Consider the following 22,023-nt stretch of genomic DNA (forward strand, 5'->3'; position numbering starts at 1 on the left):
GGTCAAAAGGAGATTTTAAAAAAACAACAACTGATAAATGTTCAGTTTTCTTCCATCATGCACAGATTTGATTCTGTCAGTCACATTCAGCCATACTGTCACTCAGATGCCATTTCAGTAGTTGGCAACCCTGTTTTAAAAATTGAAATGGCTAAAAAATTAAATATTGCACAAGCCTAGGTGCTCCTGATTCATGACTGTCAAAACTGTCTTAGTATAGGAAGAAACATGTCTTTCATTGTGGTGGAAATCAGAGATTGAAGGGATGAATGAATGCATGCATGTTCTTTCTTGTAGCAGACTGGTCAATTTTTAAATTGACAAAGTGGTTTATACAGAACACAAGAGATTGTCCTCCTCATCTTCTAAATAGTAAGCGTTCATGACAAAGCTATGGAGGCTATTTGTTTTTGCTTTACTATCTGCTGCAGATAAAGCTAAGATGAAAGCATGAAGAAATACCTTTCTACAGAGAGCAGAACAATGTGTTTGTGGGAGGGAAGTGACAAAGAGAATAGGGCATGGTTATGTAATATCAGGGGAAAATGAAATTAATGATAATGAGTTTGTCCAGGATATTCCCCCCGCCATCTTTGCAAATGTATTTACTTTATCCCATGCCTAGTAGTGATCCATGCAGTCTTAGAGTCAGCCTCCAAGAGAGGCACCTATTCTAAAGTCAGACATCTTACTGTTTCCCTGGCAACAGACATACATGAAAGATCTCGTGCAAGATTCCAGTCTCCTCCTCACTCCATTTGGTGTTATGCAATCAGTTAGACTCATGCCACAAAGATAATCACTGTTTAAGTGCAGTTAGAAGTACAGTGTTTGACTCCAAATCTTATGCCATCTCATATACTTTCCAAACAGAATTCTTCCATACAAATGATATTGGATCATAATTACACACAGTGGTTCTGACATTTGTCTATGTTGATCAGAATGTATAAGTCTTGTTTGGGTATGATAAAGTCTTAAGTATTACAGGTATGCAGGGGCATGTACATAACCACAAACTCCCTGTGTTGACAAGGAAGCTCTGAAAAGAAAGTGTAACCAAAGACAAGTCTACACTGACTACTTATCCCAGGTCAAATCCAATGTAGCAAACACCAGAGTGGCCCTGAGATGGTTTTAGATCGCCACTCCTCCTGGCCACTGCCGAGGTGGGAGGAAGTCTTAACTACCTATCTCGGTTGTTTCCTTGCGTCATCATTGCTTATTACCAATAATTTGTTGCCTGGAGTTATGTAGGCAGTTATGTATGGAGTTATGTAGTTATGAGGGAGAGGAGAAATTACCATTCCTCTCCCTCCTCCCTTCTGTGATCACCTCATCACTTCTGCCAACACTACTCCAGGTGAGGAGTGACTTAGAGAAGAAATGGTGAGTGCTATTCCATGTTCCCGGGCCACCCAAGTGTGTAAACAATTGCAGCAAGTTCCATCTCAGAACCAGCCAAATTGTTTACATGGACTCAGAGTCACAGTATTTCCAGATTATAGGAGAGAAGTCAAAGCAACTTGTGACTTTTGTTAATGCGGTTAATGTAGATGAGCCCCTGGTTTGAGAACCCTGGGCAACAGGTACCCTGATCTAATGCTATCAGGAGTCATATGGAGAGTCTTCATGAATAGACAAAATGATTGGCAGTTCAAAGTAATCCCAAACCATGGGGACCTAGTGATTACATTAGGTATTATTCAAGAAGTACCAATCCCAGTTGCTCACATCTTGTCATTCAAACACACAGAGTTAAAACAGAAGTGAGCCAGATGGGATAAGGAACATTTAATGTAGCCTACTTCCTTCTCTAGCTCCAAAGTGGAGATAGAGAGGAGTGGAGGATGAATGCTAGCACCACAACAACCTGAAAGGAAGGAAGAAATACATAGACTCCCAAAGAGTCTTTGGAAGTTTCATCAACAAACCAACTCAGGTAAAGATAAAGGTTTCCCCTTGACATTAAGCCTAGTTGTGTTTGACTGAGAGGTGGTGCTCATCTTCATTTCTAAGCTGAAGAGCCAACATTGTCCATAGACACCTCCAAGGTCATGTGGCCAGCATGACTGCATGGAGTGCTGTTACGTTCCCGCCACAGCGGTTCCCACTGATCTACTCACATTTGCATGTTTTTTGAACTGCGAGGTTGGCAGAAGCTGGGGCTAACAGCGGGAGCTAACCCTGCTCCCCAGATTTGAACCACCGATCTTTTGATCAGCAAGTTCAGCAGCTCAGTAGTTTAGTCCACTGTGCCACAAGGGGCTCCAACAAACCAACAAACCAATTAGGCTGTACAAATTGTGGCAAGTTCTACTCCCATGAATTGAGCTGGATGTTTACACACAGCCTTTTCCTCTAGCCCAGAGTTAACCCTTCCAAAATGGGAGAATTTCACTCTTATCTACTTCCTATAGATGACCCACAAAAAATGAATACTCAAAGTGAGGTCCTGTAAACAAGCAACTATACTAGAAAAGGCTCTGCACTGCAGAAAATTGTCCTCCAAAAGAAAAGCTACAGCACACTGAGAAAAATGGGGCATCCCCCTCTTGAAGTGTTTATAGCACCCAGTTTGGGAACACTCGAAAGCAAATAGTATTTTAGCCTGTATTAATAGGAACTAAATACCCTAAAAGGACCAGATTCTGTCTGATCTTGAAAACTAAGCAGAGTCAACCTTGCTCTCAAGTACTTGGATGGGAGACTGCCAATAAATGCCAGGTGCTGAAGGCTATATTTCAGAAGAAGGAACTGGCAAAACCATTTCTGAACATTTCTTGTCTAAGAAAATGCTGTGAAATTCATGGGGCTGCCACAAGTCAATCTGAAGGCACATATAAACACACACAAGAGAGCTATGGTTTCCAAGACAAAGGAAACAATATTCCCACTATATTCAGCAGTAGATCTGGTCTCTTCTGAAGTACTGCGTTAATTTCTGGGCCACTCAGAAATTAACACAGGATGTAAACAATTCTGAGTAGGTTCAGAGAAAACTAACAAGAGATATGGGGAACAAAATACATATATGAGCAAAGCTTGAGGACACTGGGCATGTTTGGCCTGGTGGAGAAAAGACTGAGGGTGACAGCATTGCACTCTTTGAATATCTAAAGGACTATCAAAGAGAGGAGGGTGAAGGTTTGTTCTCTGCTGCCCTAAGGCATAGAAATACATGTAATGGGTTTAAGTTACAGGAGAGTAAATATTGATTGAACATAAGAAGGAACTTTTTAATGGTGAGAGCTGTTTGACAATATATCCAAATATCTAAACTGGTGGTGGGATCTCTTTCTCTGGATACCTTCAAAAAGAGGTTGTATTTCCTGCATTGAGAAGGAGGCTGCACTCAATGGCCTATGGGGCCCCTTCCAATGCTTTAATTCTAGGAAGAGGATTACAAAAATCATTCTACAAAGTACATTATTTGTACAATTGTTAAATATAGTGTAGATAACTTTCCACACAGATCAATGTATATATTGGCATAGATTGTATATGTGTTAAATGTACTGTATGAATATTTATTTTTCTCTTCCCTCCCCTTTTCTCAACATTGTGGGCTTTGAAAAAATGCTAGTGCTTAGGTAGAAAGGTAATATCTAAACAAAATCGAGAGGTAGATGGTAGCCCCAATGGTTTAGTCCCAGGTGAGTGAATATACAACTGCAGTTTAGATTTTAATGCATATCTCCAGGCTCATTCAAACTATACACCAGTATTTAAAAGATTCCAAGGGATTTCATGAAAGAAATGGGTAAATGTAAAAGTACTTTTTAAATTGTACTTTTATGAATGTTGTCACTTCTCTGCATTTTCAAAACATTACCATTTTATCCCCTTCTCAGTTTCAGTAATGGCTGCATTTTGGATTTCAATTGCACTCAAGTACATACAATTTCTATGATCCATATGCATGGAAATTATAAGCAGCACTGGCTATGCACTCATACACACAGAAGACATACACTTGCTACTGGAGCTATGAATATATCCTAGTGGGGAAATGCCTGCTTTTTTCAGGGACATATGCAACACTTCCAGCTGTGTTTCCAAGCATCCAACCAAGAACTCAGGAGAAAGCTAGGGCACAATCTGAAGCAGGGTTCAAGGACATTTGCAATTTCAACTTCTGTGCACTTATCAGCTACTTTAAAATGTGTTGCATAATTGACACTTTGTTACTTTTAGACTATGGTGTATTTTAATGATCGTACAAAGAAAATGACTTGCTGACACAATCAGGAAACAGATGGTGACCAAAAAAATTGTATTTAATGTGCCAATCATTCTGTTTGACTTACATGCTACCTAATTTCATTCATGAGTCCAGTGCATGCAGACATTCCGCTGTTCCTTTGGAACGCTTTTTAAAGCTTTTATTTTAAATAATTTGATATATTTGTTTTTCTTGTTTTCTGTTTGGGAATTATTTTAAGTATCTGTGTATCTCTCCCTCCCTCCTTTTTCATTCAGAGTACACAAGAACACTGTAAATGTGCATATGTAGAGTTTGCCAAGATATGTATGGGTCTGAGAGGGGCTGATGCCTCGATCAATTGAAAAATGATGATAGTCTACCTTGATTTTCCTCAATCTGGATTAAAAGTCAGCAAGACATTTGTAAACAAATGGACAAATGTACCACTTCATCTTTGCTGAAGGGCAGAAGACATAATAAAATTGTCTGACTTCCCTGTCTTGTGATAGTTGATTGTCTTATCCTTTCTGCTCCCTCCATCTATGCCAGTTTCCTGACAAAGTGTTAACCACCAAGCAAAAGCTGCATGAAGAAATGATGATGATGATGATGATGATGATGATATTGTATTTGTTACCTACCTCTCTTCATGCCTCGAGGAGTGGTACAACATAGTTAAAACACCCAGATAAAACACAATATCATAGCATTGATATACATAAATACATAGTAAAAAGATTAAACACATTGCTAATAGAATGTCAATGCCTCAGAAGCAGATGATGGGAAGGACCAATAGCATGACACTGCGTGCACTGTGTGTAGAATGAGATTGGATACCATCTTGTTCTTTGCTCTGGGAACAAAATATTGTCACCCAGCCAACCCTGTATGCCATCATTCAAAAGAAGAATAGGCAATTTTGTGTTCTATTCCACTTCTCTACCTAAAAAGTCTATGCACCCAGACTGCAATTAGCACAGTGTGGCTGGAGAGGCTTCTAGGAGACCTATATCAGAACATGAAAAGTAGCAGAGATCACCTTGAGACTACAAGGGACCAGCACTCTGACCTGCAGTCTGTATTTCCCATTGGATTTTTCTTTCTGAACTCCCAATTGTATCAGAGACCAAAGGTCCATCTACATGGGCACCTAAATCCAGGGCTGGGCAAAAGCATCACTCCTTCAGATTGGTACTAGATTCAAATTAGAAGCAACCAAACTGTTCACACTAATTAAAGTGTGGGGCTTTGGGAAAATCGGGGAGCATTCCTTGAGTTCTGCTAACATGGGGTAAAATCAGGTTAACCAATTTAGCCCCCCCCCCCTTTCCCATTAAAGGTCAGAAGTCCTTGAAAATTGTGTGGAGGAAGATGCAGATACAGGCGGAATGTCAGGAGAGAATGTGTCTAGAACATGGCCATATAGCCCGAAAACCCTACAACAACCAGTGATTCCAGCCATGAAAGCCTTCGACAATACAGAAAAAATACAATTTTTTCTTCCTCTCTGATGAGATTTTGAGGTTTTGCAATTTTTAATTGTTATGTTCTTTGAGACAATTTTTTTTAAAAAAATACAGTTCATACAAAATTAGCACACACACAACCCAATAAATTCTGCTTATCTTGTGAAGAAAACAGTATAATTTGTACAAGAATATTGTGTGTGTGTGTGTGTGTCCAGATGCAGATGCAGGTTGTCATGATGGGAAAATATCCTTCTTCCCATCTAAACATTCTGCTATACAGAAGATCCCAGTCTTGTGTAGCAGCTTCTTTTCAATGCAATTTCTTTGCATACCCCCTTTTCCATTCTCTCTCTTTAGTTTTGTGACTTACAATGGATTTCAATATTCTGTTTCTTGAAAAAGCCATACTCAGCATTAACTATCCCTAGTTGTGGTATATTGTTTATTTCCTTGCTTTGCCATGCTAGTAATTTACATATCTTTCCCTATCTAGGCAGCAGCGCCTGGAGATATCAATAGCTAAGGTTTACACAGATTCTTGACTTATATCCAGGCTCTGCAGTGTACAAAGTCATTGTGGCATGCTTCTTCCTCTTTGTTTGATGCATAATGAGTGAGACGGAGGGGTACTCAGATTTTGATAAAGAACCAGCTGGTCAAAATACACACACACACACACACACACACACACACATTCTCTCTCTCTCTCTTATTCGAAGGGGGGTAAAATCAGGTGTTGGGGTTGATTACAGAAATATTACATTGGGAGGAAAGAAAAAATAAAGCACTGCAGAGGGAGAGCAGCAAGATAGAGGGGAAAGTGGCAACCAGACACAAATACATTTGCACATATAAAGCTGTTCTAATGAGAGCCAAATTGATTTGACATTCAGTGGCAGTTTCAAGCCAAGAAAAGCAAAACAGCCTACAAAAGGCCCAGCTCATTGTTTATGGAGTGTCATACTGCATCATCTGTGAGGCCAATAACAGTGATGGGAAGACCTTTAAAAGCAGGGAATATGCAGAGGATGGCTGCGTGGCTACCATGGATGTCAGAACCAATAGACAGACTGTGAGCCATTTCCTGAGCCGCGATTGTGTTTGTCAGATGCAGTGGGTGCTCTCCTCAGATTATTAAAGCATTAAACAGATTTTGCCAATTGGTGGAACTTTCTCAGATAAAGAAGGCCTGTTGAGGAAGCAGGGATGCAATGTGATAATGCATCAAATCCCCAATGCTTATGATTCTGCTGCTATTTCTACAACACACCTGCTGGGAAGCAAAGAGAAAGGAAAATATCACGGTACAAACCAACTGTGTAAGCATAACTATTGCTCTGTTTGTCCTCAGAAAACACAAGATACAAAATGAACTGATAGTTTGAAAGGAAATACCTATTTATTTGAGCGGAATATAGTTTGTGCACATATTATTATGTACATGTAAAAATAATTTAAAATGTTGGAGTCATTGTGATTTAGTAGACCAAGTGTTTCTTCAAGGTGTGTGTACATGTGTGCATGTATATAAATGTTTGTGCTGCCTTTAAATCTTAGACCAACCATATGTTGAACAAGCTAGACTTGAGGAAGGTTAACTTGTTTTTATTTATTTTCTTTATTTACTTTGTTATCACCTTTCTACTGATATAGAGACACAAAGTGGCTAAAAATAAACATAAAACGCTTATTAAAATAATGTGAATGCATATAAAAATTTAGAAATGAAACTATTTATGTTATTAAAATATTAAAATCTATTAAAACTTTATACCCACCTTGAAAACTCATTCACACTGTCTTTAAAAGTGTACTTCATCTAGAGAACCAGCTGTAATGTGTCTTGAGTGCCACTGTAATAAATTTGAACACATACTGGGTCACTTCTGTATTATTTCGGTAGGTAGTATCGCAAACTGTTTTGCAAGATGGTCTTTTTAAGACAACACCATACAATGCCAATGCATTTTAAAAAAATAAACCAAGCACAATTTTAGAATAAACAATGTAGCACATTCTAGCACAGTAGAATATTGCATGAGGATTCTGTTCCAGGACACTTTGTGTAATACATGTATAATCTGGAACCTTATTTTTCTTATTTAAAATGAACATTGTCTTGGGTCTCCAGCCAAAGCAAGCCATATTATCACCCAGAAGAACCTAGACAAGGCCTAGAGAGTGTACGCTCCAGACCTCCAATCATCACACTTAAATATCCACTTAATATCCAGTTTCTGCATCCTGAAGAATTCTGGGGTTTGTAGTTTAGGGAGGCACCCTTAACAGCCTCGCTGAACTACAAATCCCAGAATTCTGCAGAATGCAGAAACTGGATTTTAAGTTGATTTTTTCTCTAGTGTAATGATTGGGATCATCTTCTAACAGAACCTTTAATGCACAAGGCCTAGGGAGAACATTTCTGTAGGCATAACTAGTTCCTCCAAAGTTCTTTGTGTATTAATGAAACCTACTCTATTTGGGATTTACAGTTGGATTTGTCTTAAAGCAGCATGGAATAGGTCTGCAGCATCCTCACATCTCCAGAAGGATACCAGCTTCTCACATCTGTTTTAACTAGCACTCTGATGAACAAAAGATAACAAGGAATGGCAACCATTTTTAATTTCTTACAGTGCTCCAACAAAGCATTAGTTCAGGGCAATATGGACAATCTGGAGCTGTCAATTTAATTTGTCATGATGTCCTAGATTAATGCCACCTCAGTGCCACTGTGGGAAAGTAAACAATTGCACAACTGAAATGCTGCTGCTCACTGCCCATTGGTAGCACCAGATAAGTCAACATAACCAGAGGGGTCCCATTGGCATAGGAATAAATATCCCAGAGTAGTGTTTGCTGACCTGTATTGTCATACCCAGTTGGCTCTAGCTACCCACATATATATGGTTGCCAGTGAAAATCAATGAGGGAATTTCAGCAAATGTTGTTTATTACCTGATTACATGATTAACCACTCTTGCCTAAAATTCCTTCTTATATAAACTGTTAAGGGAATAACAACATACTTCAGTTTTCATTGTAGTAAACCTATGACAATAAAGAATATTGGGTAGAAAGAACATTGAACAACTCAATGAACTATTCTTCTAGTTAGCCTTCCCAAAGAATGAAAGCATGGAGTCCAAGGTTATTCCTTGGCTTTAGTGCTGAAAGCTTCCCATTTATGTTATGAGGAGACACTGTAATGATTTTCCCACAATGCTGCATAGGCCTAGCATATATAAAGTGCCTTTGAAGAGCAGAAATAGAGAAGCAAGAAGAACCATATGTCCCATCATAGTGCCCTTGAGCTCTGAGAAGAGCCTTGCCTTGGTGAAGTGTACCAAGTTATAAGACATTTTGCTACCTGAAGGAGAACATCAAATTGTGCCCTTCACCCATACAAATACAATACATCTAAAGCTAAGGATTATATTTTGAAATATGAGACAGAAAAATCCCATGATCATCTAATCCTCTCCCTTGCATGCAAATTCAACAATGATAACATGTTAACAAACTACTGCCCTTTCATAACACCGAAAATCTGCTACAAGTATCTCACTCTACCTAATGGTAGGTCTAACTCTGTGAAGCAGTTATTATTATTTTCCCTTTGTAATAGTGGCAACCAGGACACGGCTGACAGACCCGTCTTGCCAATCTCTCACAGACACCATGCTGTTGTAGGTACTATTGCTTATTCCTATTAACATACTATGAAATTACTGAAGTCTTTTCACTAGGAGTGTGTGCTTTACCCGTCTGAGAACACCTCGTGAGGAGTGAGATTTTTATTAAATGTCAGTGTGTGCTGACATGAATTAAAGAGGCCATCAAAGAAGTTCATGCAAAACTGTGGTAAAGAATATATATGTGTGCATAAGGGTGGGGGGAAGCCTCTCTCTTTTCTGCCTTCTAGCTATCTGCTTAGTCTGGATATCGTGTTGTTGATATTATACACTGATATGAACATTTCTTATTTGGATTTCACCAAGAAAATCTTTCCTGGGGGAAATCGTCAGCCATTTTCTGACTCTTGGGTCTCAATTCTCTCGTGACTCATATGAATAGAAATGTGGATTAACTTTGAATCATGTGCAATGCATTCCAGATCATATTTTACATTTTCTGTCCAGCATGTATTAGAATTTAAGCAACTGAGCTATATCAGAGGAAGGAAGTAATAAGAGAAAGATTCACAGTGAAATCACAAAAAAATGTCATATAACATTGCCTGCATGACAGGTATCGGATTGAGGGGGGGGGGGGGAGAGAAGAGACAATGGCAACAAATAGAGTCATATTGTATCCCTATTGCAGTTCAGATCATTTTGACTCTCACATTTCTGGACTTAAATATTTGAACATCCAATTATATATACTATCCATGCAACACAAACTATGAGTATCTTTTCAGAAGCAAAATCACCTTAAGTTAAATGTGTAACTCTGCATAGGATTGCAATCTTAGTCACTACAATCTTAGTTGTTTCCAGTATGTGAATGGGTAATTATAAAGATTAATCGATTGTTATGTGTCTTCGATCTGTAGATATTAATAGTAAATTTATTTTAGGATTTATTTAACCCTATCATAGGTTTTCTTGGTCATGTTTATTCAGATGAGGTTTGCTTTCTTGTCCTAGATCGCTTGTTGTTTCACTTGACTGAGGGCAATTTGAACCTGGTTTCTTACAGTCCTAGTCCCATACTCACACAACTAAACCATACTGATCCTTTAATGAGTCTGTATCAAAAGGCAATAATCTATTTGTGTGTTTAATTTTTGTACAGTGTTAATTACATTTATATTGTACCTTTCCTCCAGTGTTCACTAGATTGTGCACCTGGCTCTTCCAGATAGGTCAGGCTGGGTGAGAATGACAGATTATCCCAGTGGGTTTTATAGCTCACTACAGACTTGGAGGCTTAGATCTCTAAGAGATGTTCTACACAAACAAATAAAACAGACTGGAATTTATGTACAAGATGCCATTTTCAGCCTGCTTTGTGGCCTGACAGGGACTTCTTGAGCCATCTCCGTGGTTGCAAAAAATCCCTACTGCCCAGTTCAGCATCACTGCCTGAGGACCCAACCACCATCCCCTCCCCTTGTGTCACTTCTAGCTTCAGCAGTGAAACAGCCACCTATTTGATGCTTGGGGCATTCACCCTCTATGTTTTTCCCATCCTCCATGGGTCTCATGACATGGAAGAAGGAAGGACATACTAAGATCAGGTAGGTAGCCATCTTGCTGCTGGACCATCAGCACGGGGATCACGGGATGACTGTTGAAACAGCTGTAGTTGGTTCCATTTGCTTCAGGATTCCCCCACTCCTGAGTTTTCTTAACCTGGGGTGAAAGTCGTGTTAAGCAGCTTTCCCTGGATCAAGCTGGATCAGCCCTCGTGTGTTTTGTAGCTGTCCATGGGCTGATCCAACCTCACAATGGCTTAAGTGACCACTATAGGTAGGATCTAAGTACCAGGCTGAATCTCAGGAAAATGGGATTTTTTTAATGCACCAAAACGTTTGCTGAAACAGTTGTAAAGTTTGGCATTCATAAAAATTAAATACTAGCCAGAAGACTGAAGCTACAAATAAATATCCCCTGTAATAGGATAGTAGCTTCGCATCAGACTGTCAAAACATCAAAAAAAAAAAAAAGATTGAAATTATAGGATAATCTTTTTAAAAATGAGCTAGCACCAGTAGAAGTTGATACTTGCTTCATGAATAACAAATTAACTTCCCCCTCCCTTCACCTTCACAACCTTTGTGCTTATATATATATATATATATATATATATATATGGAGAGAGAGAAATATACATATGTATATGTGTGTGTAGTATTATTATTCCTATCAAACTTAGCACTCCCCTTCTTATGCTAAGCTAATGCTTACACTCTTGATTAAAGTGCTTCCTGAATCAGAAGAGAAGCCAGGTATAAATAATTTTCCATCCAATAATGGGGTTAATAAACACCATGAACTTTAACAGCCATTAGCAGCAAGCCAGCGTTCAAGAGGTTACACTCTTTGCTGACAAAAGCATCAGTAAATTCACATCAAAGACAAATTAGGAATATACTCAAAATGGGAAGAGCTGTTCTTTTGAAAGGTTTGATCCATGTAAACAGATCTATAGGTCTGATCTATGTAACATTACAGTAATAATGACATTGCATTCAATGGCTTCCACCTTTTTATGGATGCATGGATTTTCTAGTTTTTGTGGTGGGGGGGGGGTTGCAATTGTTGTTTCAAGTTCACAGGTTTTTGTTTTTTAAAAAAGGAATGATGTGAGCTAATAACAGAGGACAGGCTAGTTCAGTTATAACTTCCCCATAATTACTACAAACCAAATGCAAATTAGACTGCAGGGTCTGTTCAATGTACATTTCTGTGCCTGCCAAATCATGTTTGGCAGTGTGGTCAAGCAATAACAGATGCACACTGTGCCTAGATTTCTTGAGCTTTTCAATAATTAGGAGGACTATGTATTATAATAAACCACATCCCGTTGGCTGAGAGTTGGATGCAAATTACACACTAATTCACCTCCAAGTTTTTGGAAGCACACCAGAAGACATGAAAATCGAAGGACCATACCGTTTACTCCATTAAAAAGCACCTAAAACTGAAAAGCCTCAATTGTTAAGTGGCTTTTGCATGCTCTCATTCCCTTTCCTATTTGCAACCCGGTAGTAACACACAAGAGTTAACATGTCAGTTTCTAAATAATTCTTTGTTACACATCTCTATTAATCTGATATGGAGTGATCATTCCCCCACCTTATATTTCACTGAAGAAAATTGTTAATGTGTATTCTTTCTTTCTCTCTCTCTCTCTCTCTCTCTCTCTCTCACACACACACACACACACACACAATTTTCCTTTCTGTTAGATCTGAAATTAAAAAAAAAAACATAACGTTAGTTCAGAACAAAGACAATGGGAAAAAAGCAATGGTCTATGAATTAAGAGTAACTTCATGAATTAATTTGGGTTTTTTTAAATCACCCAGTCCCAGAGGCTCCAGAGAAGTTATTATAAATTAAAACAGCAAAAGACATATAAATTAGAGAAGAAGAGATCATGATAGAGGTTTGGGTCCAGTATCTGCTCTGATCAATATGCAATTTTCAGAAATTCCTCCTTCACTCTGCAGCATTCATCAGGATCCCACAACTCTGTGTACAGAATTTCAGGTACCAAAGGGACTGTCATGGGGACAAGAAGTGGGAAATCCCCCATCAGCCCAGTTGCATGCACCTAAATCTGGATCCAGTCGCTAGTACAAGAAAATTATGCTGCAATTATTAGGTAGTAAGCTCCATTGAATATTTCTGACTGCATAGGACTACACTGAGAGTTACGATTCAATCACAGTCAAAGCACACAATCCACTGAAGTTTCTCTAGATTGGGACATTTAAGTATGATACATTTTTAAAGCTCATTACATTTTTTGTTTTGCTTCTTATTTTACATATATTTTTCCTGTTGTTTACTCCAACTTTCAACTGGCATAGACGAGTCAATTGAGTTCTCTGGCAAGAGCAAATGAAACTTGTATCCTGAAAAGTGCAATGTGAAATGGTGACTTCAATCTGGGTATAGACTTTAAAATACCCAAAGGGCATAGGGCTTGATACATTGGGTCACTCCTTTAAGCTAAAACTGGAGGATATTAACCATTAAGTCAAAAACCCCATCTACACTGAACATTTAATGCAGTTCAAAGCTAGCTTCAAGCTGTGGCAGCCAAACAACAAACTCCCTCAAAAACATGTGAAAGAAGGCCCTTAATGTGCAATGGTGCTCTGTGGTTTGTATAATCACCATCCAAGTCTCAAGCTGGCTCCAGGATTTCCTATGTAATCATCTGCACAGCAAAACCACGTTCTTCTATACTAGTTTGAAACTGCATGAAATGACCAGTATAGATGGGGCAATAGAATCATAGAGCTGCAAGATGCCTCATGGGACAACTAGTCCAACCTCAATTAATACAGTCCGAGCAAGTAGATTCCCAGCCTCTTGTTGTTGTTGTTATTGTTGTATTATTATTATTATTATTATTATTATTATTATTATTATTATTTGAAAACAGAGACCCAAAGTGGCTCACAGATATCCAGTGAAAGAGAATTCCATCAACGCTTTAGGGAATTGGTTGCATTTCCAAACTACTCTGTCAAGAAGTTCATTCCAATGTTCAATTGGAACCTGCTCTCTTGTACCTTCAGACCAACAGACCTGATCCTATCCTGCTGAGAGTAAAAGTTACTGAAATGAATTTCAGTTAAAATACTGAACTGATAGAGAAATCAGGTAAGCTATATTCATCTTTTGGCTAAAGATTAGTTAAATTCCCAGTCCCCTGTTTTTGCCTATGTTACTGTATTACTGTGAAGGAAATAGAGTTTAATAATGGAAGTGTGTGATATTGGATCAGTCCTTTGCTTATTTTAGGTTGCTTAAAGTTCTTCATTCAGATTATTGATTAAGCTCTGTTTTGAACTTTTACACAAATAAGAAACTGGGAAGTAATAACCAATGCATGTGTAATATACCCTTAAAAACTGAATCAATCAAATAACTGGGCAGCTTTGCACTTTCCAGATGATTAGTTCCCATAATAACACCATTTTATTACTGTTAGGGCATCACTTCTATTTCAGGAGAAATGACAGTTGCCTTACAATTAAATCACACTGGATACATGCCTGTGAGTGGGAAACCGTTTTCCATAAGGAACTCTCATCCAAAGCATGTTGCTACTGATGCAGGGGAGAAGTGGTCTGAGACTTGTATGAGCTCTTATGCCCACCTTAGCAACCTCCTCTAAATACACATCTCTAAAACACAAAAGACTATGAAGAATTGCCCCCAGGTGCTTCCAAAGGACACCGCTGTGTATTTAAGTGCCATCCTGTACCTTTAAAAGCATCAAATAGCATTATACAAATGTCAAATGCTTTTAATCACTTCCCTTTTCAACAAAAATGAGTATATGCAGTCCAGGGGGACTCAGGAGGTGGGGAATGGGGCAAACCTGAGATTTGAAGGAACAGAGAAAGTGAAATCATTGCTTCCAGCATCTCCTCCTATGCTGTTGTGATTTGAAGGTCCTCAAAACTTCTGGGGGCCATTTTTGGAATTCAGGGAAATAGAAGGATTGACAAGATCTTCCCTTTGCCCACTTGTGGGAACATACAAGATAAAGACTAAGGCCCCTTCCACACAGCTGAATAAAATCCCACATACTCTACTTTGAACTGTAATAAATGGCAGTGTAGACACAGATAACCCTGTTCAAAGCAGATATTGTGGGATTTCTGCCTTGATATTCTAGGTGATATGGCTTTAGGGAAGGGCCATAAGAACCTGCATCAGGAGATGTATAACTTTCACATAACTACATTTCTTTAGCTATGATTCTTGAGCCCTGGAAAACTCACTGTGTAAGCAGGAAATCCTACCACTCCATGGCCATGTTGGAGAGCGAGGGATGAGTGGGATGCATCCAGCTATATATATTTTTATAGTTGCATGGGATGCAATGGGGAGTGTCTCAGGATTTCCTTGCAGAGCACCCGGCAACACAATATAGCTGGATGCATGGCTGCTTATCTCCCTACTCTCTGGTAACATGGAAATTGCACTGTTGTTGCAGCTGCCATGCATAAATTGTAGGATTAGGAAGGGATTTTGGTTGTTGCAACAACCCACAAAATGAACTGTAATGACATTTATTCTATTTATGAGATTACATTTCCTGAACAGGTTGTCAATCAATATATTGTGTTGCTGGTAAAATATGATTTTCCATTGCCCTCTGCCATCATATTATTGGTAGTGTGAGCAATCTGTGTGGACTGGAGTGACACACAACAGACAACATAGAATAGCACCTGTGAAACCAACGATGAATGACACAAACTCCTGTTACTAACAAAGGGCCTAGGTGCAAAACATGTGCTGTTTCATGAAATTTGTATAAAAATTGTTTTGTTTCTGTTGCTTTCCTTATGTCTAGTTTTGTTTTATCCAGTTACCTAATGTAAGTGCTTCAACATTAAATTAGAAAATGTGAACATTTCTTCCACAAGCATCAAGATTTCTTCCCTGCAAAAGAAATTAGAATTATAATCTTTTAAAATATTATTTATTTATATACCACTTTTATCTCTTGATTGAGAGAGATAAAATTGTGCAATTTTATATAAGGGACATCATTTTATTACACTATTGAATGTTATGGGACTTGAGATTCCACAGATTTTGGTATCCATGGGGGATCTTTGACTCAAATTACAGCAGATACCAAGGTCCCATTGTATTGTAATTTTTAGGGAGCACTGTACTTGTATTGATATGTTTTAAGATTACTTTTAATATAATGTGTTTTGATATTACAGTTTGCTCAATTATATTTTAAGATTACAGGTTTGGGGTATTTAGTAGCATGTACTTTGTTTAACAGATTGTGAGTTGTCTTAAATCCCACTTCTTGGGGTGGGGGGGGGAGCAATAACTGAATGAAATGAATAAATACATTTTCAGTTGATATTTTCATTGATTGGAGGCTGTGTTTGTTGCTTCTCTGGGTTTCCAAAATACATTCACTTTGGATTTTTGAGAAACAAAACAGAGGGAAGACTTACTACCTTTAAAATGCATGCAAATTAGGCTAGAATCTGATATTTCACTGCTAGCTCATGGAAAGCGTGAATGTTAGGTTAAGAGAAATAATTTTCTTTTTTTCTATTGTTTGTAAAGACCCTTGCTGAGAGAGGAGATTTAAAACCGATGCTGAGAGGAGATTCAAAACCATTGGGCTTGATATGGAGCATTAACAGGCTGGAAAACAGTCCTGTATTTGTATGTCTGTGTTGCTGTCTGTTTTAGTAGTAAAAGGTGGGGAGGTGGACTGAATGAACTGGAGATAAGAGATTGTCGGAAGTTAACTGTCTAAAGTTATGTAGAAAAAAATTCAGACATTTTGGCAGTCGTGCATACAAAAGCAAACAAGGTTACATTATATTAAACAGGGAATATAAAAGTACAAGGAGCTTAAAGCTCTATTATATAAATCAAGTTGGCATTTTAATACTTTATTCAACTGAATTGCCTGCTGTTATCATGAATTTGTTTTGTGAATATAATCTTTTATTATTGTCAGTTTATTTGCATGCAAGCACAGCAACATTGCAAATAATTTCAGTAACATCTCAATCCTCCACCTTAGTGTAAGGTACATTCCAAATGAAATCTCTGAACCTGATATCAGTCATTACAAATATTAATCTAACTGATGGTCCTACCTCTCCCCACTTTTCAAATATAGGATACTGGGACAGGAAAGAAATTAGAATTAAAATGACATTCTTCCCAAATGCTTTTTTACACAGCAGTTTAAAGCATTCATTTGTAATCCTTACCACAGCCCTCTATAGGGTGCATTGTATGTATGTGCCTTCCGGTCATCTGTTGACTTCTGGAAATCCCATGAATTTCATAGGGGTTTTTTTAAAATGAGATATGTTTTTGCCAGTTTCTTCCTCTGAAATATAGCCTCTATGCTAGTTCATCATTATTCTACAGGTATAACATGTGGGGCAGTGGCTTGCCTGAGGTCATAGTGGACTAGGTTTGTATGAGATCTGAAACTACAATATCTTGATTAATAGTTCAGTCACTTAAATTGTAGCCAGGGCTGACCAAAGAAAAACATCTCTTACCCATTCCATGGACAGAAACTGATGGGAATGGCAGCCAAAGTAAAATCCAGTACTGGCAATGGGTCAAGGTCCTTCACCAGGCACTAGTGTAGTTCAGGAAGTCCAGAATTGATATGGGGCACCCACTACTCTGTCCTCCAATAGAGGGAAACAAATGAATAGTCACAGAATTAGACGAGAACAGAAAAGCCATCCAGTCCAACCCCATTCAGCTAGACACTATCAAAGCCCTCCTGAAAGATTGCTATCCAGCTTCTATTGAAAACCTCCAGAGAAAAAGACTCCATCACACAGTGTCCAAATTGCAGGAATGCTCTGGAGTTTCAGTCAAACACCAGAGTATTCCCAGCTTGTCCTTAATGCAGATCTAAATCAGGATTACCTGGTTTACCCCAGGATAAGGACCAGAAGTGTCATGGAGACAACTAGGAGTGGCTTCATGTTCAATGCAGGCTATTCAGCCCATATAGACAGAGTTTAAAACTATATCAAATACTTTAGTTAGAAATATAATTAAATTATCCATAAAAATGAAAAGCAGTTAAAAACAAACTATCAAAAACAACAAACAACAAACAAACAAAACATACAACATAAAACATAATTCTTCAAGGCCCAGTCCCCTAGAGCAGTGCCGTAACCAACACTCAAATCATACAACACAAGAACACTGAGATACGAGTTTGAATCCTCACTCTGCCATGGAAACCCACTGTTGGACAAGTCACATTATCTCAGCCTCAGAGAAAATCAAGGACAATCCTTTCTGAACAAATTCTCCAAGAAAGTCCTGTGATAGGGTCGTCTTAGGGTCACCATAATCAGAAATGACTTGAAGGCATGTGTGTGCGTGTGATAAGAAATGTGTTTCCTAATTAACTCAATCATCAAATCCTTCTATAGTATAATATGATTTGGTCTATTTTACTCTACAATCTCTCTTTCAAAAATATTTCACCCCTTAGCATCTTCCCATTGAGATAACACCATCCTGAAGTACTAAAATCCAACCTATTGTAATATCAGTTAATGATTCTGTAGCCTGTTACAAAAGAGACTCTAATTTATATAAGTTCCTACTGGGTAAACATAATAGTCTACAGGGAAAGATAGCAACCAAGTGGGAGGAAAATTTAAATTTAAATGACTCATTGGAGGAATGGGGTAACATTTATGTGAGTAACCTACAGCAATATCAATTAATGGAAGACACGGATGGGTTCTCTTTAACTGTATTTCACAAGGGAGAGAGCCTTTCTCAGAGACCTTGGTCCAGTACTATTCATTTCATTAAATTGAGAATTAAACATTTCACACCGCAGGACAACTCTTAATCAATCAATTTTACATATCACCATTTACATGTGCTAATTGGTGTAACATGAAAACTAGGACTTTTGAGCACTGTTTTATTTCTTGGCATGGAGGAGGGAACTATAATAATATGACTATTACTCCCTCTGAAACAATTCACTCTAAAAGTTGGGTTTTACACCACAATTGGATTTATTTATTTAAGCCTGAAGCTATTAGAAAACATTTAGTGCTAATGGCCAGGTTACACATTCATTGAGACAATTATTTTCTTCAAGTCTACCATGTGTACGAGATCCCATTGCCCAGTTTAATGAGTACATATATTGACCTGTTTTTTGATTTTGAAAGAATACTACAGGATTGAGTATATCCCTAAAATGCAGAATTGGATGCATCAGATTACAAACATGGCTGAAGATGCTATAAACTAGTAATATTGTAAATAATGAAAATGACTTTACACTGGCATTTAATTTTTGAGCACAGGATCATTTCTGAGCCCTCATCTACACTGTCATACAATGCAGTTTGAAATTGCATTCTATAATCAGTGTAGACACGTATAATGCAGTTTGGCTGCATTGAACTGCACTACATTGCAGTGTAGATGAGGCCTGAGGCATACTGAAAATGGAATTGAAGGTTATTTTTATAAATTTTAAAATACAGTTCACGTACATTATTTTACACAAGTGGTTTCAGTATAAACCAGTCCAATGCGGAGATGGTCTGACAGCAGTGCTAGAGCCCTTCTGGACAGGCCCAAAACCCTTGATGGGTTTCGGATTAACCTGAGGTGTCCAAACGATTCCTCAGGTTTATCCAGATTAAGCCAGAGCGAACTGGGGTTTCCCTGTTTTCTTTGGAATAAAAAAAACACCTTAATAGATCCAGACCTTACTGCAAGGTCCGGATCTGTTGGGGGGTTGGGATTGACTTTCGGGACTGCCTTCTGCAATCCCAACACCAATCCCCATTGCCATCCCAGTTCTTCGGGCTCTAAGGTTACACATTCATTGAAGAAGTGAGATGGCACTCCACCTCCCCACTCCAAAGCTCCCAATGTGTTGTTTTGATGCGTTGGGAGTTTTCTGACCTTTCTCCATTACGTTTAGGCAGAAAACGGGAGACTGTGGGCTGGCTAGATGCCCTCCCTGCAAAATTCCGGGGTGTGGGGCCGCTGTGTGGCCTCAATCCTGAGAGGAAATGGAATTTAAAATCCCAGATCCTCTCAGGATTTTGGCCTGCCTGGAAGGAGGACCCTCAGGTCATTTGTATTTCATAAATATGCCACAAATGAGTCATGTCCAAGTGGTAAACTTTACCCAGAATTTGTATTTGATATTGCTGCTGCTGTGTGCCTTGAAGTCATTTTTTTTACTTATGGTTTGACCCTAAGGCAAACCTTGTTCTTGACAAAAAATTTCAAGGGAGGTTTGACTTTTCCTTCCTCTGAGGCTGAGGAAGTGTGACTGACCAAATGTCACCCAGTAGGTTTCCATGAAAGAAGATTTGAACTCTTTTCCACCGGAGTCTCAGTACAAGTAAATCAGAAAATCACACTAGCTTTCTGACATTTGATACTGCTATGCACAGCATATGAAATCACAGTACTAAAGTCAATTGCTTGTCCCAACTGGAATAAAACAACTAAATCAATGGAAGCTCGTTACATCCTGATTTATCATATTCACATTGATTCGAGGGGGTTAATTGGAACTGCTAACCAAATGCAAGACATCGTTCCTTGCATACTAGTTGTGATCCATGGCTGTATGGAATTGACTATTTTGTCTTCATAAGTGAGGATTAATCATTTCCAGTTTTCTCTTTACTGGAGAAAAAGCAAGCATTCCTGTAAAGTTCTCACCCAGTATTCACATGTCCTGAAGTCTACTGGAAAATTATTCTGCAAAGAAATATGGGTCCTCTTTCTGTATAAGCACTATGCTATTTTGTACAAAAACAGTGTTTTATGTGTGGTGAGATGGGTTTGTGTGTGTGTTTCTCCTAAGACTGCAGTATTCTGGACACTCAAAACAATAAATACTTTCTTCACAAAAAGCCCATATGGCTATTTGAAGCTAATTCTTTTTTTTTAAGAAAAGAACTTTTTTGGCACAAACCCCACAATTGTCATACAAATAACCCCTACACATTTCTGCACAGAATAATCATCTCACAAAATTAACACAATTGTGTTGTGCCTCCCAAAAGAGCTTCTTAATTGTGGGGAAACCTATTTTGAAGCAGGAAACAAAAAACTGCAAATACTCTTTTTGTCCCTGGTCTGAAATTATATGCCTTCTTGGCAGTTTAAACTATCTTTCTGAAGCAAAGAATGTTACTACCAAGAATTGGGGGAAATCCAGCAACCAAGAACTCCTTTGAAAGTAAAAGTCTAAGTATTTTCAACTTCTATGGTTTGGAGAATTCAAAATAACATATTCTTGGGCTTACTATTTCATAATGATAAAGATGTTAATTTTTGCCTACTGGACTGACTCCAACAATATCCCCCAAAATATATTTACATCATCTATCAAGGGACAATTTAATCTTCTGCTAGTCAGTCTGGAACACTGAGGTTGGTGGGGAAAGGAATGTAATTGAATATGCATCACAGTGTAGAATCTGAGACGACATTTCAGAAAATGCTAGCAAAAGTCTAAACAATTCAAGATGAAGAGGGGTTAATTTAAAATTGAACAAAATCTATCTCATAGAGTCATATTTTTTTAAAAAAATGATCATTTTTGCATATCAAGGATTGCCCTTCTGCTCTAACAACTGAGCCAAGACTCAGTTCCCAAATAGTATGATGGCTTCTGTTAATTAGATAGTTTATCCATGATGGGTTGTTGACACTGAGTTGATTTGTGTTGAATAGTTTTAAGATATTCTGTAAGGCATTAACAGGCTAGTGCAAGCATTCCTAATTCACATTCTGGATATGGCTTGTACCTAGTTTGATGCTTGCATCCCACCCCCAAACAACTTATTCCATGTCTGTACATTAACGGAGAGAATCTCCACTCATGTCAGAAATTCACAATGGGATCTGTGTTCTTTTCTAAGTTTGGAAGTAATATATTAGAACAACATGACCTGAAATACATTTCTTTTTGAGATAGCAACACTTATTTTGTGAAATAGCATATAGATTGGCACTTCTTCTTTTTTAAGCGTAGAAAATTACCATAGATTCTGAGAATGATTTGAGGCATTAGGGAAAATTCTGGCCATTTTGGCATTTTTATATTTCT

The sequence above is a fragment of the Anolis sagrei genome, chromosome 1 (genome assembly GCF_037176765.1).
Source record: "Anolis sagrei isolate rAnoSag1 chromosome 1, rAnoSag1.mat, whole genome shotgun sequence".
In the NCBI taxonomy this organism is placed as follows: Eukaryota; Metazoa; Chordata; class Lepidosauria; order Squamata; family Dactyloidae; genus Anolis; species Anolis sagrei.